Source organism: Pongo pygmaeus, chromosome 20 (assembly GCF_028885625.2).
Source record: "Pongo pygmaeus isolate AG05252 chromosome 20, NHGRI_mPonPyg2-v2.0_pri, whole genome shotgun sequence".
Lineage (NCBI taxonomy): Eukaryota > Metazoa > Chordata > Mammalia > Primates > Hominidae > Pongo > Pongo pygmaeus.
Genome location: NC_072393.2, coordinates 12,624,384 through 12,630,442, shown reverse-complemented (window position 1 = coordinate 12,630,442; position 6,059 = coordinate 12,624,384). Strand labels below are relative to the sequence as shown.

The window sequence follows — 6,059 nt, the reverse complement described above, 5'->3', positions numbered from 1 at the left end:
TTCCTGACTACCGTATCAATACTTGAGAAGACCCTGAAATCGTTGACTCCCACACTCCATAATGGCTTCCAGCATGCTTTGGCTGTCTTGACCTTTAGGACATCTACACCCTCTGTCATATGCACAATGGCATCTGCAGTTGTGAAGCTCTTCCATAAATCCACTATAGTACAGTCATGGGTAGCATCAGGACAACATGAGTTTGGGCCAGGTGCAGTGGCTCACCCCTGTAATCCCAGTGCTTTGGGAGGCCAAGGCAAGAGAATCTCTTGAGCCCGGGAGTTTGAGACCAGCCTGAGCAACATAGATTCCATCTCTAAAAAAATAAAAAGACAAGATGAATCCTCCTACAGGTGAGAAAGGAGAAAGTCACCTTAATCTTCCTGATGCCTTGATTAAGTGGTTGTAGCAGTGATGTAGTTTTAGGAGGCAGGAACATCACTTCCACATTTTTTATCAGCGTAAAGAGATGGCCAGGAGTATTGTCAATTATGAGGAGGCTCTTGAGTGGCATCCCCTTTTCTTCAAGGTAGTTTTTCACTTCAGGAATGAAGCATTGGTAGATTCAAGCCTTCTTGTGTTCTTGCTGGCACACAGGCAACAAAGTTTTGCTTTTGTTTTAGAGAATCTAGTGATTGTTTGCTCAGTAGATAAGGCTGGCTTATTCTTGTGACCCGATGCATTGCCACATAGCACCAGAGTAAGGTGATCTTTCCTGGTCTTGAACTCCAGGGATTGCTTGACACTGTTTGTTTGTTTTTTGAGACGGAGTCTCACTCTGTGGCCCAGGCTGCAGTGCAGTGGTGCGATCTCGGCTCACTGCAACCTCTGCCTCCCGGGTTCACGCCATTCTCCTGCCTCAGCCTCCCAAGTAGCTGGGACTACAGGCGCCTGTGTCCACGCCTGGCTAATTTTTTTTTGTATTTTTAGTGGAGACGGGGTTTCACTATGTTAAGCAGGATGGTCTCGATCTCCTGACCTCATGATCCGCCCGCCTCGGCCTTCCAAAGTGCTGGAATTACAGGCGTGAGCCACGGGGCGCCCCGCCTTGGGATTTTTTTTGTTTTGTTTTTTAAAGAGACATGATCTCGCTCTGTTGCCCAGGCTGGAGTGTAGTGGCATGATCATAGCTCACTGCAGCCTCAACTCTTCAGGTCAAGCAGTCCTCCTACCTCAATCTCCTGAGTAGCTAGGACTGCAGGTGCATATGACCACACCCAGTTAATTTTTAAATTTTTTGTAGAGATGGAGTCTTGCTGTTACCCAGGCTGGTCTTGAACTCCTGGGCTCAAGAGATCCTCCCACCTTGTCACCACCCAGTGTCAATTCTCCTGTGGTCCTTAAGTTCTTATGTCTGTAGTGCTTTGCCTAGCTGACCCAGCTAGACTTCATGGGCCTGAAACTCCTTCCTCTTGCTCTTCTCAACTGTCTCACAGTGGTGCTTATAGAGGCTAATTTTTTTCATGTATCATTTTACTACCAATAGAGATGTGGTTCTGTGACATGTCCTCTAGCCACACTCTTAATGCTTTCTAATTCCTTATATTCAGTTTATCATGATCCAGAAGGATCATTTTCACCATTATAGGAGCAGCTCTAACACTTCCAGGAACTTCATTTTCTTTTCTGTTTTTCTGTTTTTGTGTGCGAATGCTTAGTTTGTTCTTACTGAGCCTACTTTCCAAAGTTAAATGCCCCTTTTCTAAGAATCTAAGATTCTTACTTCTCATTGAATAATAGCACTTTTTACTCTCTGCTGTCCTTTTAGTTATAGTTTTGACCTCTTGATTTATTTCTAGGAACCATTTTTCCCCATTTTTTCATTTTTTACATTTGGCATCTCAAGGGCCTCTGAATAGACAAAACAGTCTTGAAAAACAAGAACTAGGTTAGTAGGCTCTAACTTCTGGATTTCAAAACTTAACTGCAAATCTATGCTAATAAAAAGTTTGGGCCAGGCACGGTGGCTCATGCCTGCAATCCCAGCACTTTGGGAAGCCGAGGCGGGCGAATCATGATGTCAGGAGATGGAGACCATCCTGGTCAACATGGTGAAACCCTGTCTCTACTAAAAATACAAAAATTAGCTAGACATGGTGGCACATGCCTATAATTCCAGCTACTTGGGAGGCTGAGGCAAGAGAATCACTTGAACCCGGGAGGCGGAGGTTGCAGTGAGCTGAGATTGTGCCACTGTACTCCAGGTGACAAAGCGAGACTCCGTCTCAAAAAAAAAAAAAAAAAAAGTTTGGTACTAACATAATGACATAGAAGTAGACTAGTGCAGCAAAATAAACAGCACAGAAATGTGTCTTTGCAATTCAAGTCCAATAATTTTTGACAAGTGTGCTAGGACCATTCAATGGGGGTATAGATTAGTATTTATATTAGTATTTTGTTTTAGTAGCCCAAGCTGTGTAAAACACAATCCCATTAAAAAATAGGTAAAGGACTTACTCTAATGAGCATATACAAATAGACAATAGTTACATAAAGATCTTTAGCATCACTCATCATGAGGGACATGCAAATCAAAGCCACAATGACAGCCAGGCATGGTGGCTCACGCCTGTAATCCCAGCACTTTGGGAGGCCGAGGCAGGTGAATCACGAGGTCAAGAGATCGAGACCATCCTGGCCAACATGGTGAAACCCCATTTCTACTAAAAATACAAAAATTAGCTGGGTGTGGTGGCACACGCCTGTAGTCCCAGCTACTCGGGAGGCTGAGGCAGAAGAATCGCTTGAACCTGGGAGGCAGAGGTTGCAGTGAGCTGAGATTGTGCCACTGCATTCCAGCCTGGCGACAGAGTGAGACTCGGTCTCAAAACAAACAAACTCACAATGACACACAGATTGTACACTGTGGGAATGCAAAATAGTACAACCACTGTTGAAAACTGTATGATAGAACATCAAGAAATCCAAAATTGAAACAGCAAATGATCTGTCATTTCTGCTTTCTGGAATCTACCCAAAATTATTAAAAGAAGGGTCTCAAAGAGGTAAGAATGGTTTTATGTGCCAGGTGTGCATAGGGCATTTTCTTTCTGGCCTTCCGTGAAGCCTGGTGGGCCCTCATCGGAGAGGGTTGGTGGCAGGCAGAAGGTCTCAAATGTTTTTCCAAGGGGGACAAATGGACTAGGCCATGTAAAGAAATACTTTTACAAGAAGGGTCTCAAAGAAAGTAAACCCATATTAATAGCAGCATAATTTACTAACAGGTAAACTGTGAAAGCAGCCATCATGTTTATTGACAGATGGTGCTATATGCATACAATGGAACATTGGTCAGTCTTCAAGGAAGGAAAATGTGACATATGCTACAGCGTGGGTGAACCTTGCAGATATTGTGCTAAGTGAAATGGGCCATTCATATAAAGAAAAATATAGTCAGCTCACCTAATTCCTCCCACTTTCTTCCAGATATGGACTCTTTGAAATATAGAAAATTGAGAAAATACAATGCAAACTTAGAGATGATTGACTTGTAATTCTGTTCCTGGGCTGCAAGTTCAAGAAATGGATGGAAAGAGATCATGATCTGCACAAGAAATAATTTTCTGATTTTAATAGCAGAGTCAATGTTGAAAAAGAGATATGTGACTGGGCGCAGTGGCTCATGCCTGTAATCCCAGCACTTTGGGAGGCCGAGGTGGGCGGATCGCCTGAGGTCAGGAGTTCGAGACCAGCCTGACCAACATGGTGAAACCCCGTCTCTACTAAAAATTAAAAAATTAGCTGGGCGTGGTGGCGGGTGTCTGTAATCCCAGCTACTCGGGAGGCTGACGCAGGAGAATTGCTTGAACCTGGGAGGCAGAGGTTGCAGTGAGCTGAGATCACACCATTGCACTCCAGCCTGGGCGACAAGAGCAAGACCTCATCTAAAAAAAAAAAAAAAAAAAAAAAAAAAAGAGAGAGAGAAATAAGTGATATAACATGGAAATTTCCAAGTTGGATGAATGCAGGAAGTCTTGGGGCCATGATCTTATGGAATGGATGTAGAGTCAATGTTTAATTAAGGAAGGACAGTAAATTCTGATTTCACATAATATGTCTTCGCAATGTAGGGGATGATCTATTTTTTGTTATACTTGTGAGATTTTGTAGTGATTATTCGAATGTTTATCATGTAAATGATAATATCACAATCAGGGGCAGTTTTCCAGTGATTTATGGATAAATTCTGGCGATGTAAAAAACGTATTTATCCACCGGACGCAGTGGCTCACACCTGTGAATCCCAGCACTTTGAGAGGCCAAGGTGGGTGGATCATCTGAGGTCAGGAGTTTGAGACCAGCCTGACCAACATGGTAATACCCCATCTCTACTAAAAATACAAAAATTAGCTGGGCTTGTTGGCGCATGCCTGTAATCCCAGCTACTTGGGAGGCTGAGGCAGGAGAATTGCTCGAACCCAGGAGGCGGAGGTTGCAGTGAGCTGAGATCGCACCATTGCACTCCAGCCTGGGAAACGAGCAAAACTCCATCTCAAAAAAAAAACAAAAACAAAAATATATTTATCCTGTATAGCTCTATTATATTTTTGCTTCGTTTCATGTGTTTCGTTTCGTGTGTAACAACTCTTAGGGTTGCACATCCAACAGTACTTTCTTATAATTATTGCTTTCCCCTTGGTAGTCATTTAGTTAGCTCCGGTTTTGACAGTGTTATTTGTAAATATAAAACATACATTACATTTTTATGTGTTCTAGGCCCAAGAATTCACCAACTAGTTATTATTTTACACAGTTGCTTTGTAAATCCATGAGGAGAAGAAAGGTGAGGAAATATACATTTAGTCTGGATTTTATATTCATATAATGATCTTTAATGGTGCTCTCTCTCTTTTCTTGCGGATTTTGCCATCCTTTGGTTTCAGACATAAGGACTTTCTTTCATCTTTCTTGTAGGTCTAGTGTGGTAGGAACAAATTGTCTCAATATGTATGTTTTTATTCTTGAAAAAGTCATTGTTTTGTTTTTCATTTTAAACATGAGCTTTGCTTGATGTAGGATTCTTGGTTAAGGTATGTTTCAGAGCACAGCATGATGAGAAACTGTTGTGTGACAGGCTTCCCACTGAAAGGAGGATCATAAACTAACAAAAGCAAACATAGCCAGGCACAGTGGCTCATGCCTGTAATCCCAGCACCTTGGAAGGCCAAAGCGGGGTGATAACTTGAGCCCAGGAATTCAAGACCAGCCTGGGCAACATAGTGACACCCCGTCTCCAGAAAAAATTTTAAAATTAACTAGACATGGTGTTTTTAAACTGTAATCCCAACTACCCAGGTGGCTGAGGCGGGAGGATTACTTGAGCCCAGGAGGTCAAGGCTATAGTGAGTCATGATTGCAACACTTTACTCCAACCTGGGCAACAGAGTGAGACCATGTCTCAAAAAAAAAAAAAAAAAAAAAAGTTCCATTTCATTCCTCTCACCATTACAGTAGTCTATAAAACTTATTTTACAGTCAAAAATCAATAAACAATATAAAAACTAGGATGGAAAAATTATTGTGTTTAGATATGATAGCCACATTTGGTTGGGAAACTAAAGACAAAACATTTAAAAGTATTAGAAAACTATTAAAACTTGGGAAGGAGTGAATTTCCTACTTATGGAGTAAACGTATACTGCATTTACAATAACATGTACTGTATGCTATTGAATTAAAATCACATTTCTTGCAAAAATATATAAATTTCTGAGGAATAGGGCTAATTTCTTTTTTTTTTTTAAGGTTTTTGAAAAATGTTTATTTTATATACAAAGAACTATCCTGGTTTTTCGTTGGGTAGATGCCTTGGATAATCCTTTGAAGGAAGGTCATTTAGTCCAACTTAATGAAGCCTATATCCTTCGCATACTTACAGAAACACTGGTGGCACATATTGAGACCATATTTCCGGATCAGACCATGCTGGTTTGAACAGACGCGACAAGAGTGAGAACCGGTGGCTCCAGTACAGCTGGTGACCCATCTTGCGCTCAGGTAAAAGCCTTTCTTTCTTTTATTTTTAAAGACAGAGTCTTACTCTGTCACCCAGGCTGGAG

At 41.7% G+C, this 6,059-nt stretch overlaps 1 pseudogene; it reads right to left on the bottom strand.

Moving 5' to 3' along the window:
• Positions 1-5,835: 5,835 nt before the first annotated feature.
• LOC134738827 (small ribosomal subunit protein uS14-like) lies at positions 5,836-5,986 on the bottom strand (annotated as a pseudogene).
• Positions 5,987-6,059: the final 73 nt, after the last annotated feature.